Here is a 21282-nt window from a genome sequence, read left to right on the forward strand (position 1 = left end):
CAATTAAAAGGAAACATCTAATCTACTTGTATTTCTTTGGACGACCAAGACCACCAGAAGAGTCGAGCATCAGGAAGTTTCTCAGGTGGGGTCTCGTGTCTTTAAAGGAATTGGGATGGGGTCCACCGGCTGGCAAAAATAAATTAACAAACACACAAATAGGAGAGTCAAACTTTATCTGTAGCATGCCAAGATGTCAAAGGAAAATAAGTTTAAATATAGTAAGAGTCCAGTATGTTTGGAAAGCTTGTTTGCGTCTAATTATTCTTAGATGCGTTGGCTATAGTAGTATAAGTAGCCATTGTACGGTCAATGTAAAGGCAGGTTATTTTTTATGAAATAGACGCGATGTGTTTCTGAGGGTAGACACCCCTATCAAGTTTTGGAAGGATCTTTAGAAAACCTCTGTGTTGTGATTTCTCTTCGTGGAAATAGTTTTGAGTGAGTACCTTCGTCAAGATTGGTTTTCTCGTGCTGGACCGCAAGGTTCAAACCCTCTACTTCGCGTACATCGCGTGCGCGAGCGAGAGGTTGCTATTGCTGGTGGTGGAGTGTCGTCAAAGATCAGGCCGCAACAATAGATCGGATCTCGCCATCGAGGTTCAGTCTACATCCGGTGGTATTCAGAGCCAAGGTTGTTCACAGCACTGTGGAGGAGATGATTGCATTATCATGGAAGCTAAGCTATGGATTTCAATTAGAGGGGGAAGGTCGATGGGATGGGCTTTTTCATACTCGCGTTGTGGTCCAAGAGAAATCATGTGCCATGACAATCAACCACATGAGTTTGATCAACAATGCAAGCATCGAGATTGTGGAGAAGCTCGATCTACCAATGACACCACGAGCACAACCATACTTGTTTCGTTGGGGTCATAAGGAGTTCGGTGCCACACATCAAACCAAGGTACCTTTTTGTTGGGAAAATATTTTTGCACGGTTTTGTGTGACATGATTTCGGCACCGATGGTTTCATGTCATTTATTGTTGGGCAAGCCATGGTACAAAGAGCACGATGTTGTGTATGATTGTCAAACATACATATATACCGTCAATAAGGGTAGGATGTACGACATTGTGCCAATGGGTCGGGATCGTTTTATTGCTTGGAGGAGAGAACATCAGAAGAAGATAAAAGAAGAGGAAGATGCAAAAAAGAATATGGTCTAAGCTACTGAAATTTCTATGGTCATTGTGCAGTCAATAGATGGAAATATTACTGAAAAAGATGACCTAAAACCGAGGACAATTTTCCTTCAAGAGGGAGAGGATGATAAGGACACAATGAACATTAGTGTTTTCAAGGTTCATGAAACTTTTCCGCACGTCGAGGGTCTACAGACCAAAGATGTGTACGTAAAAAAGAATATTCGTTCTGATGGGAAGTATGAAGGAGAACACGCATTAGTTGTTGCACATGCTACATGGCGTACATAGACAAACAAAATGTCAAGAAGCACCACGTTTGAACATGCATGGACGTCAGGATGCATGCAAGCTGATGAGTTGAGCCAGTTTGGAGTTTGTGCTGATTGTGTGAACCGTATAGAAGTACAACCCTGGTATTATTATTCATATACATGGCTATCGATTGCGGCTATAATTAGGCCCAACCAGAAGTTCTATTTCCATACGATACATTAGGTGCAAACAATTAAAAGGAAACATCTAATCACTAAATCTCCTCAACATTGACAAAGGAGTAGAGCGCTCGATATACGGGTCGACACAGAAAAAAATACTCGCCCTCTCGGGGGTTCCCGCGACTGCCCCGGCGACCTTGCGGCGACGGAAATCCTGGCGGCCTAGGTGGCGACCCCATCGACGGCGGCTCCGCCAGATAAGGGGGTGCTGCCTCTTGGAGATGGCCCCATCGGGGGTGTCTTCAGCGGCCAGGAGTGGAGGCCTTTCGGGAGAGATCGAGGAGGTTAATCAAGATGGCAAAAAATCAGGAAGGATGTCTCGAGCATTAAAGGAGAAGATTGAAGGATTTGTGTCGTAAATTGGCAGGTGAGATATCCTCTGATTCGCATGAGGAAGGTCTGGCTAGGCCCAATCTTGCTATGGAAACTGCTGATCCAGTGACTCGTGATTTGGGGAAAAATTTAGGGTCAGAGGAGGAGGTGGTCTTTAATCCTGATTATTTGGTAGTTTCTTTTTCTAGCTTGGAAAGTAAGGAGATGAATCAGTGAGGATCATCCAGGGGAATCGCGAATTTTTTGGCAGGTGGGATCCGCCGACATCTTGTGAGGATAGTAGGATAGAATTTAGAGGCTCCATGTATCCCGCGAGATGGGAGGTGAGTGTTTCAGAGGAGGAGGGGGCGAGATTTCTGCTCGGGATTCACAGGCAATTCCTGCAGTTTTGCTAGTTAATTCATCCAGTCCAGGTTTTAGTATGAGTTTTCAGTGGGATCTGATTGTGATCCAATTCTGCCCGGTAGTGAATCATTTGAGGGAAAGGGAGTTTTTTTCATTGGAGTTACTAGGAAACTGCTCATTCATGGCCTTTTACTCGTGATTAATATCATCAATTTTGATCTTGAGGCTGTGTGGAATGGGACCTAGGCCTGCTATATTTGTGGGTTCGGGAGAGGTTGTTCCTCCTCATTGCTAGCGCCAGTGCAGCAGCATCTGCTCTCTTCTCTTTCTAAATCTTGCCGCAACCGAGGGGAGTGTGCCATGGCGGGTCAGGGAGAGAATGTGAGTGATGTTTTGTGGAAGAAACCAGTGAGTGGAGAGGGTTCGAGGGCGGTGACAGATGTTGCGGCGAGGATGGGTTCCCCATCGGCCATTTCCCAAGCTGGTTCCTCTCTCCACCTAGCAATGCATAACCAGTTGGGGACGAAGATGTCGGGGAGCCATCCTCTGGTCATTGACATGGAGGTTGCCCGCAAGGCCATTAGTGGTTTCCTCGTGGTTGGACGCCTCCTCTCCCCCTTCCAGGCCAACCCAAGGGTCATCTTCGACGATCTCCAGAACACAGCTTGGAAGAACCAAGGGGCGACCACCCTCCAAGAGGTGGACAACAACGATGGGAGGTTCATCCTCAACTTCCCCACTGAGAGTGACCGTCGGTTTGTGCTTAAGGCGCAGCCATGTCACTTCAAGTGGGGTGGGCTCATCTTCGCAGAGTTCGACAGCAAGGGCGACCCGACGGAGGTAGACCTTGGCATCATGACCATATGGGTCCAGGTATAAGATCTTCCATTCGTGCTTAAGACAGAGAGTATAGGGTGGTCTCTCGAGGATCAATTGGGAGAGGTGCTGGAGGTATCACACCATAACCATGTAAGCGTTGGAAAATATTTTCATGTGCGCATGAAGCTCTTACTGCATGAACCTCTGAAGACTTCTGTAGAGTTTACCCCTTCAGGTAGTTCAAAGATACTTAAATTTGATGTAAAGTATGAGAAGATACCTTTGTACTATGAGTTTTGTGGGATTGTGGGTCATACTTCTAAGAGATTTTGTGAAATCCTAAGTGAGAAGAGAGTAGTTTGCTTCCCTAGAAATCTTAGTGTTGAGCCCTACTGGAAGAGCCAATGTGCTTGAAGGAGGGGTCTCCTCTTCGAGAACTACTCTCACGGCAACAAGAATCCGACTACAAGCATCGCCAACAACAACAATAATGCCAAGCCCATGGACGTCGTCAAGGTGGCCACTGCCATGAGTGGTCTCACAGTCTCTGATAAGGGGGGCACTACTTTCGCCAAGACGACCACCGGCCAGGAGGGCCGGGTTCAGGAGGTCATGGCGCATGCTCCGGCTGGCGCGTCACTTGGTCAGGTCGACCAGGTGGGTGCGCTGGCTGCTTCGGTCCAGGGCCATAAGTTCCTGGAGGACTCTTGTCACGATGCAATGCATGACCAGGAGTGCCTACCACTTGGCTAGGAGGGCTGGGTTCCTGTGGCTCGTCTGTCGGCTCTTTTTGGTGCTGCTCCCAGTCAGGCGGACCGGGAAGTGGCTCTGTCTGCCCTTGCTAACCTTGGCCAGGAGGGACAAGGGTTGGCGGTGCTGGGCCAGACCCATCCGGGTGTTCTGCATGGCTAGGAGGGCCACGAGCTGCTGCAGCCGGTAGTACCCATCCATGCCAAGGCGCTGGTTGCTGCTGCTGGCCATAGTGGATGTCCTACTGGACAGGAGGGTCAGGGGATCCATCTGATGGGTGGAGGCAACCATTCACAGGGTGCAGCTATAGCTGTTGCTCAACATGATGGGCTATTATCCATGCCCAGTGTGCTGGAGGCCTCTTTCAGGGGATGTTGCTGCTGGGCTGGCTGCTTAGGAGACAACAAATGATAATGTGGCGTTTACTTTTAATGCTGGGAAAAATTTGGTGCAGGGCAAGCAAAAGAGGAAGGGGAGGAAAGGAAAAAATGTGGGAGTTTCTAAGAGAGCAGAGAATGCCCGTAAGGTAACTATAGGTAAAAATAGGAGAATCCCATCTGATCCTAGACCAACATGTAGTGAATTAGAATTTTCTTTTGAGAATGAAATGGAGAGCTATGAGCGCATCCTGTATGGTGATTTGAATATGTCCTCCAGGTGAGTCTGTACGGGCAGAGTGGTAACTGTGAAGGATGGGGATGGGGTACTCACACAAGTACCTAAGGAGACAGAGGAGGAGGAGGAGGCACATATGGAGCGGAGGAGGGAGTCAGTTGGAGATGATGGCGCATCGGCGGCCTCCGAGGAGGAGGTCCGCCGAGCCAAATGAAAATCCTAGGATGGAACTGTCGTGGTATGCTCTCCCCCATGGCAGTTCGAGAGCTCTTGGAGCTCCAAGGGCGTACTAAGGAGGATGTGATTTTTCTTTTAGAGTCTCACTTGAATAAATGTAAAGCCGATGAGCTGCATCGTGTTCTAAATTTTGATTTGATGTTTGTAGTGGAGAGCGATGGTCGGGCCGGTGGCCTTGTTTTGTTTTATCATAAGATAAATAAAGTTGTTCTGAATTATGTCTCGGATAATTTCATTAATATTTTGTTTATGAATGAGGATATTGTACAATGGTGTTTTACGGGGTTTTATGGTCGTCCGAGCTAGAGTGAGCGTAGTTTGTCTTGGGATGATATTCGAAACTTACATTGTAAGGGCAAACACCCCTGGGTAGTCTTGGGTGATTTTAATGAAATTTTACTTTCTTCTGAAAAGGAGGGCAGTGACGCTAGACCTAACGCTAAGATGAGATATTTTCATAATTTTTGCAAGAGTGTGGTCTAGAGGATATGGTATGTATTGGCGATCTCTTCACATGGAGGAGAGGCAAAATTAGGGAGAGAATTGACTGTGCAGTTCGCAATGTGGACTGCGCGAATAAATTTCCTCGGACTGTGATCATAAATGAAGAACATGTACACTCTGATCATCGACCCCTCATCCTGGATACATATTACTTTGATGTGAATATGTTTAATCACCCAAGTGGTCGAGCAAAACAATTTGAAGCTCGATGGCTCAAAGAAGAGACAGTTGTAGAAATTGTACATACAACATCGGATAAAGCAAAGAGGATGGGTATTGGGCCGTCTCTCGCTGAGCATACACGGGCGGTGCAGGCGGATCTGCATATTTTGGGATCGTGATATTCTGAAGGGACCAAAAAAAGAATTAACAAACTAAAAAAGAACGAGAAAGGCTGCGGAGGGGACCTATGTGTGCGGAGTCTCAAGTGCGAGAAAAGGAGATTCTTGTCCTCATTGAAAATTTGTTGGAACAAGAGGAGATTTACTGGCTAGAACTTGGTCGCGCAAACTGTCTATTGCATGGGATCGTAACACCTCCTTTTTTCATAATGTGGCAACGGCCAGAAGGAAAAGAAAACAGATTAAAAAATTGCTTGATGGTAATGGTGTTTGGGTGCATGTACAGAGATGAAGAATCACATTATGGCGCATTTCTCAAACCTTTTTACATCAGAAGTTTCCCATCCTAACTCGAAGGTTCTATCTCTTGTCCAACGGAAAGTGACCGATAAAATGAATGATGCTCTTCTCGCCCCCTATACGGCCGAGGAGGTTCGAAAGGCCCTATTTGATATTGGTGATTTAAAAGCGCCAGGTCCTGATGAACTCCATGCAATTTTTTACAAAAGATTTTGGTCTATGTTGGGAGATGACCTGACCGAAGAGGTTCTTCAAGTGGTAAATACCTGTTCTATACCAAATGGGTGGAATGATAATGCAATTGTAATGATCCCAAAGATTAACTCTCCTGAAAAGGTAACCCAATTTAGACCAATCAGCTTGTGCAATGTGGTGTATAAGGTTATTTCAAAAATGATTGCTGCTCGTCTAAAGATAATCCCATCAGATATTATTAGCCCAACTCAGAGTGCCTTTGTGCCTGGAAGATCGATCACAGACAATATCTTGGTGGCATATGAATGTTTCCATACAATAAAAAACAAAAGGGCGGGTAAAGAGGATTGTGTGCCATCAAATTAGATATGCACTGTCGGGGAAACGAGACCTATGGGATCCCGAGGACCCCTTCTACGGTTGGCGGGGGTGAAGAGTTGTGTAAAGAGCAGGTCTAGCGATCAGGGTGAGGGGATTTTTTTTACCCAGGTTCGGGCCGCAAATGATGCGTAAAACACTAGTCCTGCTTGTCTGTGTTTATCTTGTGTTCTTCAGTTCTTGGACTAGCTACTATGCTTGCCTAGTCCAAAAAGTCTGAATCCTTCCACGGTATGCCTCGAGCCTCCTTTTATATGTTAAAGGGGTCTCTACAGTGGTAAACAGGAGGTGGAAAGTACCTACAGTGTACAAGTTTATCGCCTGACATCGTAGGACAAATGCATTTAATGCGCTGCCTACATGCCCTCTTGCTTTATCGATGACGGCAACAGAGCTCGTCCCATCCGTCACCACCTCGCCTTGCTTCGACGCGCGTCCAAGCTGACGAGGCATGCAGTGCCATGCTGGCTGGCTGGTCACTGTGCTAGTGCGGTGACAGGGCCTTCACGAAGATCTGCATGCCACCACGCAGGTGCTCGACTAGTTGGCCTAGAAGCCGCATGCCTCCACGCAGGCACTTGCCTAGTTGGCGGGCTGGTTGCCGCATCAGAACGGTCATGGGGCAGTGAAGCTTTGGCAGGTGCGGGCCTGGCCACGGCCCCGCAGATGCCCCCGGCAAGGGTCTTGCCAGGGTCTCGCGGCCGTCCCTGGCAAGGATCTTGCCGGGGGTCTTCGTCTCCTGGTTCTTATCTAGACTCACAGGCCTTCGATCTTCACAAAGATATGCATGCCACCACCCAGGCTCCCCTGAGACTTGGTCTCGACGTTATCGATGGTGTCAGAACTCTCAGGCTCAAGGGTGGCGGCCTTGCTGGTGTTGGGCAAGTCGCCCCGGCAAGGCTCTTGCCGGGGCTATATATGTAGGCCGCCCCGGCAAGGGTGTTGCCGGGGGAAGTCCATCTTGCCCCTTTGCTCTTCATGCGTCTGGCTTGAGTGATGCCTTGGCAGTCTCGTACCTTTCCTTCCTCTGCCCTGCCAAGCATGGCCGCAGGTGTGGCTACGGCTGCCCGTGCACAAGTAAAGGGGTACAGAAAGGCCCCTACTTTCGTACACCAATAGGAGCCCCAGGGCATGGGCCACACATAAGCTTGAAGCGTTCTTGGGCCAGGCCCGGAACAGTGCGCGGGTACGCATGGCAGAGTTTTAACCGCGGTAATTTCTTCACCAGTTGCGCTCCCCCATGATTCGCATCAAGTGCGTGACGTGGGGTCATGTGTGGAACGGTCGGAGCACGCTTGCGTCACCTCGTAGTGAATAGTAAAGAGGCGGCCCGAGTCTTCCCCATAAAAAAGAGGAAACCGCAGGGGCGCTGCTCATTTAACCTCCGCGCCTCTTCCAATCTTGTAACCGCCGTTTGATACGTCTCCAACGTATCTATATTTTTTTATTGTTCCATGCTATTATATTACCCGTTTTGGATGTTTATGGGCTTTATTAAACACTTATATATTATTTTTGGGACTAACCTATTAACCGGAGGCCCGGCCCAAAATGTTGTTTTATTGCCTATTTCAGTGTTTCGAGGAAAAGGAATATCAAACGGAGTCCAAACGAAATGAAACCTTCGGGAGAGTTATTTTTGGAACGGAAGCAATCCAGGAGACTTGGAGTAGACGTCAGGGAAGCTTCGAGGAAGCCACGAGGTAGGGAGGCACGCCCCCCACCCTCGTGGGCCCCTCGTGGCTCCCCTGACTGACTTCTTTCGCCTATATATGTCCATATACCCTAAAAACATCGGGCAGCAGAATAGATCGGGAGTTTCGCCGCCGCAAGCCTCTGTAGCCACCAAAAACCAATCGGGACCCTGTTTCGGCACCCTGCCGGAGGGGGAATCCCTCTCCGGTGGCCATCTTCATCATCCCGGTGCTCTCCATGACGAGGTGGGAGTAGTTCACCCTCGGGGCTGAGGGTATGTACCAGTAGCTATGTTCTCTCTCTCTCTCTCTCTCTCTCTCTCTCTCTCTCGTGTTCTTGAGGTGATACGATCTTGATGTATCGCGAGCTTTGCTATTATAGTTGGATCTTATGATGTTTCTCCCCCTCTACTCTCTTGTAATGGATTGAGTTTTTCCTTTGAAGTTATCTTATCGGATTGAGTCTTTAAGGATTTGAGAACACTTGATGTATGTCTTGCATGTGCTTATCTGTGGTGACAATGGGATATCACGTGATCCACTTGATGTATGTTTTGATGATCAACTTGCGAGTTACGTGACCTCGTGAACTTATGCATAGGGGTTGGCACACATTTTCTTCTTGACTCTCCGGTAGAAACTTTGGGGCACTCTTTGAAGTTCTTTGTGTTGGTTGAATAGATGAATTTGAGATTGTGTGATGCATATCGTATAATCATACCCACGGATACTTGAGGTGACATTGGAGTATCTAGGTGACATTAGGGTTTTGGTTGATTTGTGTCTTAAGGTGTTATTCTAGTACGAACTCTATGATAGATTGAACGGAAAGAATAGCTTCGTGTTATTTTACTACGGACTCTTGAATAGATCGATCAAAAAGGATAACTTTGAGGTGGTTTCATACCCTACCATAATATCTTCGTTTGTTCTCCGCTATTAGTGACTTTGGACTGACTCTTTGTTGCATCTTGAGGGATAGTTATATGATCCAATTATGTTATTATTGTTGAGAGGACTTGCACTAGTGAAAGTATGAACCCTAGGCCTTGTTTCCTAGCATTCCAATACCGTTTGTGCTCACTTTTATCATTAGTTACCTTGCTGTTTTTATATTTTCAGATTACAAAAACCTATATCTACCATCCATATTGCACTTGTATCATCATCTCTTCACTAAACTAGTGCACCTATACAATTTGCCATTGTATTGGGTGTGTTGGGGACACAAGAGACTCTTTGTTATTTGGTTGCAGGGTTGTTTGAGAGAGACCATCTTCATCCTACGCCTCCCACGGATTGATAAACCTTAGGTCATCCACTTGAGGGAAATTTGCTACTGTCCTACAAACCTCTGCACTTGGAGGCCCAACAACGTCTACAAGAAGAAGGTTGTGTAGTAGACATCAAGATCTTTTCTAGCGTCATTGCCGGGGAGGTTAGCGCTTGAAGGTATATCTTTAGATCTTGCAATTGAATCTTTTAGTTTCTTGTTTTATCACTAGTTAGTCTATAAAAGAAAAACTACAAAAAATGGAATTGAGTTTGCCTCGTACGCTTCATCTTTTTAATATCTTTCGTGAGAATGATGGAAAGGTAAATTGTGCTCAAATGCTAAAAGAAGAAGTCTATAAAGTGTTTGGCACTAAATCTTTGAATGATGAGCATGATTGCAATGTTGTTAGTATGAACTCCTTCAATATCCATAGTACTAATGATGATTGCACTAGTCATAATGAAAATGTCTCTTATAAGCATGTCAATTTTTGTGGAGTGCATAGAGTTTGCAAGTACACACCAAATAGGGAAGATAGATTTTGCAAGAGGCATAAGTATTTGGAAACTAAATGGTTGCAAGAAAGGCTAGATGTTTGTGCTGAAAATTTAAAATTTCTTCACCATACTTGTGAACTTTGTAATGAACATGGTCATTTAAATCTCCAATGCAAATTGTTTAATGATCGTATCGTGTCCAAAAATTGTGATGATTTGATTTCCCTTGCACATCATAATGAACTTAGTTTGCTTTTGGGTTATGAAGAAATGAAACATATAACTAAGCATATTCCAGAATATAACCTTGAGAAATTCCTCGATATTGATCTAGAAGAAATTTTTATGTATTGTGCGGTGAATTGCATTGAAAATCCTTATATTGCCAATTACATAAAGAAAATAAAACAAATAGAGGATGAAGAGAATACTAATGAAAGGGAAGAGGCATCCTAATATCCTCCTATTATTTCTTATGATGAATCAGGTAACGAGGAGGAGCCTTCTATTCAACCAATCTCAATAATAAGGAGCTCCAAAAAGAGGATTGAACCCACACATAATGTGAAGAAGAAAAAGAAAAGACAAAGAAGCAAAGGTAATAAGGTAATCCTCCCAAATTATGTTGCTTCTATTACTCATTGTGATGATGATAATTGTTATACTATTGGTGCTATCCATACTATTAATGATGAGAGTGATTATGCTTATGATATGGAAAGCCCAAGCTTGGGGATGCTATGTTTGATGAGAATGACATGTTTGAAAATTAATTTGCTGCAATTAATGTTAGTCCCAAGCTTGGGGATGCTATGTTTAATGAAGATAATATTTGTAGTCTCCCAAGTTTTGATATGCAAATTTATTATGATGAGAGCATGCCTCCTACTTATGATGATTATATTGATGAAAGTGGGTTTGGAAGAGTCTCAACTTTAGGAAGTAATGATCCCACTATTTTGGAGGATGTTGAATCTTATTGTGATAATTATGAAAGTGGATTTGGAGAGGTCATGACTTTTTTTAGTAACGATTCCACTATCTTGGAAGAGGTTTCAATTGATTATGATGAGAACAAAGTTGCTACTTATGATGATTATTGTGATGATACTTATGCTATAGAAAGTAATGATGATTATATTTATAAAACTTGTTGTAATGCCCCAAGACAGAGCTTCAGATACCTTCCATGTATTCCGGGTTTCGTCGTGTGATTTGTTTGGTTCTTTGCATTCGTCATTGCATCATGTTGCATTTCATCATGTCATCATGTGCATTGTGTGTTTTTCATACATATTAAGTTGTTGCATGTTCCATGCATGAATCTTGCTTCATCACCTTCTCCTTCCCTCTCACTTCCTTCTTCTTTCATGTCTTTGCAAGCGACCTTATTCCTCCTCCATTAATGTTCATCTTTTCCCTATAAATCTTGCCTCTTTCCTACACTCTCTCTGTCAGACTTCATCCCATTTGAAGTTGTTTTGGTCAGGTTAAAAAATGATTGAAGTTTGAGAATAATTCAAACTCTAATTATTTTTCTACCTTCTAAAAATGCCTGAGGAATTTATTCAAACCTTACATAAATCCAGGGTTCCAGATATATAGTTATATATCTCATATCTCTAACCAAAAACCCCTGGATTTTCCCCTTTGTTGGTTGTTTATTTATATAAACAATAATTTATAAAGGAAAGAATTTAGAGGGAGAGGGAGCTAGCAGCCAGGCCGGCCTGCTTCCTCAAGGCCCAGCAGGCCCATCTACCCCAACTCCTTTCCTAACCCTAAACCTCTCCCTGGCCCGACCCTCATCTCCCTCGCATCTCCCCAGCGCCGCCAGGAGCCCTGCGCTCGATTCCATCTCCCCTTTCCCTCCCGCAGCGCAGCCACCTCCTGCTCGATCTTCCTCTACTCCCTTCTCCTCGTTGTGATTCTCCCGTGCGCCGCCCTGCCATGGCCGCGTCTTCCCCCAGCCAGCGCTGCCGCGCACACACACACACCCGCACAACACCCCACAGCTAGTGCCAGGAGCTCGCCTCCTCTTCGCCATGGCCTCGAGCCTGATTCCCTCGTCCTTCTCCTCCTATCGCCGCGGCCTTTCTCGCTGCATATCTGCCAGTGCCCACCATCTTTCGCATGCATCCGCACACTTCTCCTTCGCTTCGGTATCTCAATCGAGTTACCGGAACCGGGACGTTGCCGTTGCACCGTTTTCGGTATCATTGCCGTGGTACCCCTTTCATTTCCGCCACGATGAGTAATGCCCCATATATTATAACATGTCAACTTTTTCATAAATTCTGCATATAAACTTGAACATGCCATCCGCATCATGTTAACAACTTTAAGATGTTTAAAATTGTTGTTGCATTAAATTACTAATGCATATGGGGATTTAGCGGATGCGTTGTTTGTTATATCCGGCCCCATTTAAATTGTTTAGATGGTATAGTTTTGTTATGTTTCACCTCTTGACATGCTTAACAACATTTAATATCATTGAGTACATAAATGAGATCGAACTAAATAACTTGAATGTGGTGTTTCGTCAATATGCAACGGAGTTGCATATTGAGCTCCACTTAATTTGTAGTTTTGTTTGTGCACTTTGCCATGCCATGCCCTCTTTAAACCGGACATGCATCATACTTGGTTGTGCATCATGCCATGTCTATGTGGTGGTTGTTTACTATGTTGTGTGCTTCTTTCCGGTGTTTGATTCTTCGGGTTGGATTCGATAACGTCGCGTTTGTGAGGACCCGTTCGTCTACGTCCGTTTGTCTTCTTCATGGACTCGTTCTTCTTCCTTGCGGGATTTCAGGCAAGATGACCATACCCTCGAAATCACTTCTATCTTTGCTTGCTAGTTGCTCACTCTTTTGCTATGCCTATGCTGCGATACCTACCACTTGCTTATCATGCCTCCTATATTGTTGAACCAAGCCTCTAACCCACCTTATCCTAGCAAACCGTTGTTTCGCTATGTTGCCGCTTTGCTCAGCCCCTCTTATAGCGTTGTTAGTTGCAGGTGAAGATTGAAGTTTGTTCCTTGTTGGAACATGGAGATGTTGTTCCTTGTTGGAACATGTTTACTTGTTGGGATATCACAATATATCTTATTTAATTAATGCATCTATATACTTGGTAAAGTGTGGAAGGCTCGGCCTTATGCCTAGTGTTTTGTTCCACTCTTGCCGCCCTAGTTTCCGTCATATCGGTGTTATGTTCCCGGATTTTGCGTTCCTTACGCGGTTGGGTAATAATGGGAACCCATTGACAGTTCGCCTTGAATAAAACTCCTCCAGCAATGCCCAACCTTGGTTTTACCATTTGCCACCTAGCCTTTTCTTTCCCTTGGGTTCTGCAGACTCAAGGGTCATCTTTATTTTAACCCCCTCGGGCCAGTGCTTCTCTGAGTGTTGGTCCAACCTGTCAGCTGCCGGTGGCCACCAGGGGCAACTCTGGGCTGGCCTACCCGTACCTAAGACAATCTGAGTGTGCCCTGAGAAAGAGATATGTGCAGCTCCTATCGGGATTTTCGGCACATTCGGGCGGTGTTGCTGGTTTAGTTTTACCTTGTCGAAATGTCTTGTAACCGGGATTCCGAGTCTGATCGGGTCTTCCCGCTAGAAGGAATATCCTTCGTTGACCGTGAGAGCTTGTCATGGGATAAGTTGGGACACCCCTGCAGGGATTTGAACTTTTGAAAGTCATGCCCGCGGTTATGGGCAGATGGGAATTTGTTAATGTCCGGTTGTAGAAAACCTGAAGTTGACCTTAATTAAAATACATCAACCGCGTGTGTAACCGTGATGGTCTCTTTCCGGCGGAGTCCGGGAAGTGAACACGGTGTTGGAGTTATGTTTGACGTAGGTTGTACTAGGATCACTTCTTGATCATAGTTTCACGACCGTGCTTTGCCTTCTCTTCTCGCTCTCTTTTGCATACATGTTAGCCACCATATATGCTAGTCGCTTGCTGCAGCTCCACCTCATACCTTTACCTTATCCATAAGCTTAAATAGTCTTGATCGCGAGGGTGCGAGATTGCTGAGTCCCCGTGACTCACAGATACTTCCAAAACCAGTATGCAGGTGCCGATGTTCCCGAGTAGGTGACGCAACCAAGCTCAAGGAGGAGCTCGATAGAGTTCTTGTCCTTTGTGTTGTTTCGTTCTAGTTGATCAGTATTGGAGCCCAGTTGGGGACGATCGGGGATCTGTGTAGCTTTTGGGGTAGTCTTCTTTTATTTTGGCTCCGTAGTCGGGCCTTGATTGTATCTGGATGATGTAATGCTTTATTCTTGTATTCGTGTGAAGTGGCGATTGTAAGCCAACTATGTATCTCTTTCCCTTATGTATTACATGGGTTGTGTGAAGATTACCTCACTTGCGACATTGCTTTCAATGCGGTTATGCCTCTAAGTCGTGCTTCGACACGTGGGAGATATAGCCGCATCGAGGGCGTTACAATTTGGTATCAGAGCCTTCCCCGACCCTAGGAGCCCCATTGCTTGATCGAACTAGCAGCCGAGTTGAGTCTAGAAAAATGTTTTGAGTCATTTAGGAATTATATATCAGAGAGTTTAGGAATTCTTTTTACTCCCCAGTCCCTTCATCGCTCTGGTAAGGCATCCTGACGTAGAGTTTTGACTCTTCTCTTCTCAAATTTTCACAAAAAAAAATTTAGGATCACGCGGGTATCTTGGAATCGTTCCGATGGTTTTGTGACGAGAACATTGTTCTTGGTGCCTCCTGTCATTTAGGGGTTGTGGCAGTGTCCCGGGGAGTTGAGCTCCGAGGTGTTGTCCTCACAATTTTATCGTTGCAGTTCTGGAATACCTGAGTTTAGTTTCACCGACATCGAAAATCTCTTTTATGCAGTTGTCGGTGAGATAACCTTGACGCCACCCAGTACTGGGGCGGGAGTTCGGGAGTATTGCCATAACTCGTATAACGGATGCTTTTCAAAGGTTGAGGTAGATGATTTCCGAAGGTTTCTTGGTTATGTGTTGAAGGATGGATACAGCTGGATGTAGGATTTGCTAGTTTTGGGTGAGATATTATGCTTCCCCTGTATCCCCAACACCTGATTGCATAACCGGAAAATTTCGGGAGTTTATAAGTGGGAATTCAAGTAGCTCTTAGGATATCTTTCTGACAGATGTATGATATGAAATTGGGGTTCGACGTCTAGTGGTCCGCTTATTCACGGTCGGTTTTACAGTGGTCTCGTTGTGTCTTAAAGAGTCCTTGGCTATGGCGACTCGGGGACGCTTCGTATGTCATGTGCACTGCCTTGTACATGATGGTGCTGTACGATCGAGCCCGTGTAGGCCCCACCACGAAAACTTCGGACGAAATCTCTATCATATGTTTGTTCTGGCTTATTTTGCAAGCCAATCCTTGTTTTGTTTTGAGTTGTGGTATTCGAGTTGCTTCGAAGTCAAATGTTGATTCCATACCTTCCCCAAATGGTGTTCTCATGTTCCCATGTGAATACTAATCCTTCATGATAATCGATATTGTCATGTCAACCCTCTTCTCAACCAGTGTGTTTCTCTTCAAGTGGATCCGATCACTTCAACATTGGCAAGATCAATTATCAGTTCCTCTCAATGATGTTTATTTCATTCGTTCCAAGCTGCCTTTGTTTTTCCCGCCCGCCCACCCCTTTTTCTTCAAGGACTCAGATTTCTTAATCAAGTATCCTTTGATTCATGTGAAGTCTCTCCATTCTTTTTCCTTCATGTTTTTACCCGGTGTTTCTCATGAAGATGCTCTACTCGTTCTTTATTCTACATTCTTTTCATCTCTGGTGGATTAAATTCAAGCCTTCAATGTTGTTCATATTCCTTTCCTTGTTTCAAATGACTTCTCATGCCGGTAAACCTCCTAATCATTCACTTCTCGCTATTCATTTATTCGGGAGTGCCGAAGATATCTCAGAAGGCTCGTCCTGTCTTTCAAGATCCGTTCGACCTATTTCGAGGTTGTTATCTCATTCAAGTCATTTAATTCAACCGGTGTTTGCTCTCTTTTGAATCGTTCTACGATGTTTCTTTTGAGTGGGCCCTAACCCACAGGTCTTTTTCCAGGATCTTACCTGACTCTTCTTATTTCTCCCGGAGCTTTTCAAATTCATCTCAAAGTTTGACGTAAGAATGATTTATCATCAGTCAAATGCTTTTCTCCAAGATCTGTCGAATTCTTTTCATCGTTGTTTCAACCTCTTCGTTTTGATTCTTCCAGAGTGTCTAAATAATTCTTGGTGGTGTTTCTCGTCATCCTTCTCAACATTTGAAGACCGAAGAAGAGTTTTTTCCTCCATATCTTATCCGTTCTATCAAAGATTCATGGCTCTAGCTTGATGTCATCCTCTCATAATTGTTTTCGATTGTCAGAATTCTTTTCACCTATGCGGAGCAATTCAAGAGTCTTTTCAGTTTGATCATCCGGAGCCCATCACCTCAGAAGTATTCATTATCAGCTTTTAGCTCTCATTCTCCAAATCATACCGGTGCTTAAATCAAGGATTCTCTAATCAGCTCGTAATCTCTTCGTTCTCATGGATCTAAATTCTCTCAAGCATCTTCGTTATTTGCTAATTCTTACCGGTGATTCTTCCCTTTTACTTCGTTCGTTTCCCAATTCTTACGGTGGCTCGTTCAAGAGTTTTCTCTTCCTTCTTTATCATATCAATTTATTCGTTGTTTCAACCCTTCCGGTGGTTCGTTCAATACCTTCCCAAGTTGGCGCGACATCGATCTTAATCTTTTCTTCGAGAATAAGTAGTATGCCAAATCCATTGATTGTCATCAATTTAATTGGTGAAGGATACGCATAATGTAATTCTTATTTTTGTTCATCCAAGTGATTAATTCCTTATTCCAGAGGTTCATCAAATTCTCGAATCAAGTTGTCAATCTTTCTTTTTCGGAGTTCAAAGTTATTTGAATTATACCATTCCAAAGCTTCATCTAATCATTACAAGGATTCACCTTGTGTTTTCAACTTCTCTTGCCTTCCGTTTGATCATTCCTTTGTTTACCGGAGCTCTTCATGAAGGTTCTACATGTTGGTTCATCAAGGATTTAATTCCTTCTCGAAGTGATCATCAAGATTCTTTTTAGAGGAGTTCAAGCTTTCTTCATCTTGCTATCCGGAGTGCTTTTCTTTCTATCGTATCATTGGAGGTGGTATTATGTCATTCTTGATAATTTGAGCTCATGTTTCATGATTCACATGTTGTTAAGAATGAGGTATTTTAAATCCATCAATCTCGTCATTGGAGTTATCTTGGGTTATGTTTCACCTAAAGATTTCCCTAAGGATCTTGCTATTGTGAGGCGTATAATTGACCCAAGCTCTTCATTTATCCTCCCGGTGAAATAGTTTCTTGTCTCCTTGTTCTTATCAATCCAATTCTTCTCCCCGTGAGTGGCAGGTTGTCACCTCATAATTTGAGATGTATTCCATAAGACCATATCAAGTTTATCCTTTTCGTTGTTGGTTTTTTCCAACAATTCTGTTCTAGCTTTTGGTGTCAGCGTGCTCCCTCAAGATCATGCTTCCCTTCGTTCACTCCATTCCATTCTTACTTTTGTTCCAGAGCCATTGTGATGTTGCTCTCTTCAACCCATCTTCTGGTCTTGTCAAGATCATGTTTGACTCGTGCTTATCCTTTCAACCGGAGTGTTGTGTCCCTTTGCTCAAGCTCTTTCATTTTATCAAGTTTTTCATCTCTTTTAAACCGGAGTGCTGTCCAAGATCTTTCTTACCCCTTGTTTCATTCATTCAATAGATCCGGAGGCAGTATGTTGTTGATCTCATCAAGCATCCTATCATCTTGTCAAGTTCTTGTTAATTCCTTCCATTTGCAGTCGGAGTGCTGTCCAAATTATATCATTCTTAATCCTTCTCTATCTTGTTTTAACCAGAGTGGTTTCAATATATATCTTGCCCTTCAACCTCAAGGTTTTTCGCAATGTTCTTTGTTCCTCTCTTCTAACAGAGTGTTTTCAACTTCGTTCATCTCAGTTGTATTCTTTGCTCGAAATTGTTCAACCTCGCAAGGTTCTTTGGTTTCACTCATTGGTAAAAGAAGCAACTTAGTTTTACCTCTTCTCGTTCTCTTCCGTTTTCCCCTCCGGTGCCATTCTAGATCTCGGGACGAGATCCTCTCGTAGTGGTGGAGTGTTGTAATGCCCCAAGACCGAGCTTCAGATACCTTCCATGGATTCCGGGTTTGGTCGTGTGATTTGTTTGGTTCTTTGCATTCGTCATTGCATCATGTTGCATTTCATCATGTCATCATGTGCATTGTGTGTTTTTCATACATATTAAGTTGTTGCATGTTCCATGCATGAATCTTGCTTCATCACCTTCTCCTTCCCTCTCACTTCCTTCTTCTTTCATGTCTTTGCAAGCGACCTTATTCCTCCTCCATAAATGTTCATATTTTCCCTATAAATCTTGCCTCTTTCCTACACCCTCTCTGTCAGACTTCATCCCATTTGAAGTTGTTTTGGTCAGGTTCAAAAATGATTGAAGTTTGAGAATAATTCAAACTCTAATTATTTTTCTACCTTCTAAAAATGCCTGAGGAATTTATTCAAACCTTACATAAATCCAGGGTTCCAGATATATAGTTATATATCTCATATCTCTAACCAAAAAACCCTGGATTTTCCCCTTTGTTGGTTGTTTATTTATATAAACAATATTTTATAAAGGAAAGAATTTAGAGGGAGAGGGAACCAGCAGCCAGGCCGGCCTGCTTCCTCGAGGCCCAGCAGGCCCATCTACCCCCACTCCTTTCCTAACCCTAAACCTCTCCCTGGCCCGACCCTCATCTCCCTCGCATCTCCCCAGCGCCGCCAGGAGCCCTGCGCTCGATTCCATCTCCCCTTTCCCTCCCGCGGCGCAGCCACCTCCTGCTCGATCTTCCTCTGCTCCCTTCTCCTCGCTGCGATTCTCCCGTGCGCCGCCCTGCCATGGCCGCGTCTTCCCCCAGCCAGCGCCGCCGCGCACACACACACACCCGCACAACACCCCGCAGCTAGCGCCAGGAGCTCGCCTCCTCTTCACCATGGCCTCGAGCCCGATTCCCTCGTCCTTCTCCTCCTGTCGCCGCGGCCTTTCTCGCTACATATCCGCCGCCCCAGGACAGCTCCTCCGGCCTCCCCGTCCTCTGTTTCGCCTTGCCTCGCCTCCTGCTCCCGCGTGCCTCGCGAATCGCATGTGTGGCCACGTCCAATGCCTCCCGCTCCATCTGCCATGGCCTCCCTTCGCCAGTGCCGCGCCTCCGTCGCCCGGCGAGCTCCGCCACCAGCCGGTCCCTCCATCGCGCCTCCCTGCTTCGTCCGACCGCCATGTCACCATGCTCCAGCGCCGCTTCGAGCTCGTCATCCCCGACCTCCTCCGTTCGGGATATTGTCATTCCTCGTCGTCCTGTCGTCGGAGTTCACGCCCAAGGCCTGCTGCATCCTCACCTTCGGCCTCGCCATGGTTCCCCTGCACAAGCTGCTTCCGGCAAGGACGTTACCCCGCTTCCTTCTCTTGTCGAGACTGAGACCCCGGGAGCGTCAAGTTTCTTCCATGATGTCCGAACGACTACAGGCCGGGACGCCAAGTCCAACGACCACTGAACAGGGAACATCGCCAAGTACCGCGGCACTCAGATCCCTCGGATCAGTCAAGTGCATCTACAAAAACGTGTATGACCGTCGTCGAAGCTGCAAAGTACCTCTACGCAAGAAAAACGCCAAGTACATGGATACGCCGAGCTTCTCTCCGAATGTGTGTACGACTACCGCCGCCAAGATCACGAGTACCTCTACCGTCGTCATGTACTCCTACTTCCACTACCGAACCTCTCGAGAACGTCTACTTCCCCTACACCGCATCGAACATGAACCCCTTCGATAATGCACGCTTCGAAGGTATAACCTCGAGACGACGTCCGTGAACGAATGCATGTGTGATGCATGAGTTGCTCATGCTTTCTCCGTGCTCGAATTGTCGGTGCATGTTGCCCCTCTTTTGCCTTGTCACCATCGCCGACTCATGGGACACCCGGTATCCGGGAGTGCCCGCCATCTTTTGCATGCATCCGCACACTTCTCCTTCGCTTCGGTATCTCAATCGAGTTACCGGAACCGGGACGTTGCCGTTGCACCGTTTTCGGTATCATTGTCGTGGTACCCCTTTCATTTCCGCCACGATGAGTAATGCCCCATATATTATAACATGTCAACTTTTTCATAAATTTTGCATATAAACTTGAACATGCCATCCACATCATGTTAACAACTTTAAGATGTTTAAAATTGTTGTTGCATTAAATTACTAATGCATATGGGGATTTACCGGATGCGTTGTTTGTTATATCCGGCCCCATTTAAATTGTTTAGATGGTATAGTTTTGTTATGTTTCACCTCTTGACATGCTTAACAACATTTAATATCGTTGAGTACATAAACGAGATCGAACTAAATAACTTGAATGTGTTGTTTCGTCAATATGCAACGGAGTTGCATATTGAGCTCCACTTAATTTGTAGTTTTGTTTGTGCACTTTGCCATGCCATGCCCTCTTTAAACCGGACATGCATCATACTTGGTTATGCATCATGCCATGTCTATGTGGTGGTTGTTTACTATGTTGTGTGCTTCTTTCCGGTGTTTGCTTCTTCGGGTTGGATTCGATAACGTCGCATTTGTGAGGACCCGTTCGTCTACGTCCGTTTGTCTTCTTCATGGACTCGTTCTTCTTCCTTGCGGGATTTCAGGAAAGATGACCATACCCTCGAAATCACTTCTATATTTGCTTGCTAGTTGCTCACTCTTTTGCTATGCCTATGCTGCGATACCTACCACTTGCTTATCATGCCTCCTATATTGTTGAACCAAGCCTCTAACCCACCTTATCCTAGCAAACCGTTGTTTGGCTATGTTGCCGCTTTGCTCAGCCCCTCTTATAGCGTTGTTAGTTGCAGGTGAAGATTGAAGTTTGTTCCTTGTTGGAACATGGAGATGTTGTTCCTTGTTGGAACATGTTTACTTGTTGGGATATCACAATATATCTTATTTAATTAATGCATCTATATACTTGGTAAAGTGTGGAAGGCTCGGCCTTATACCTGGTGTTTTGTTCCACTCTTGCCGCCCTAGTTTCCGTCATATCGGTGTTATGTTCCAGGATTTTGCGTTCCTTACGCGGTTGGGTAATAATGGGAACCCCTTGACAGTTCGCCTTGAATAAAACTCCTCCAGCAATGCCCAACCTTGGTTTTACCATTTTCCACCTAGCCTTTTCTTTCCCTTGGGTTCTGCAGACTCAAGGGTCATCTTTATTTT

The sequence above is a fragment of the Triticum dicoccoides genome, chromosome 1A, assembly GCF_002162155.2.
Source record: "Triticum dicoccoides isolate Atlit2015 ecotype Zavitan chromosome 1A, WEW_v2.0, whole genome shotgun sequence".
Taxonomy (NCBI): domain Eukaryota; kingdom Viridiplantae; phylum Streptophyta; class Magnoliopsida; order Poales; family Poaceae; genus Triticum; species Triticum dicoccoides.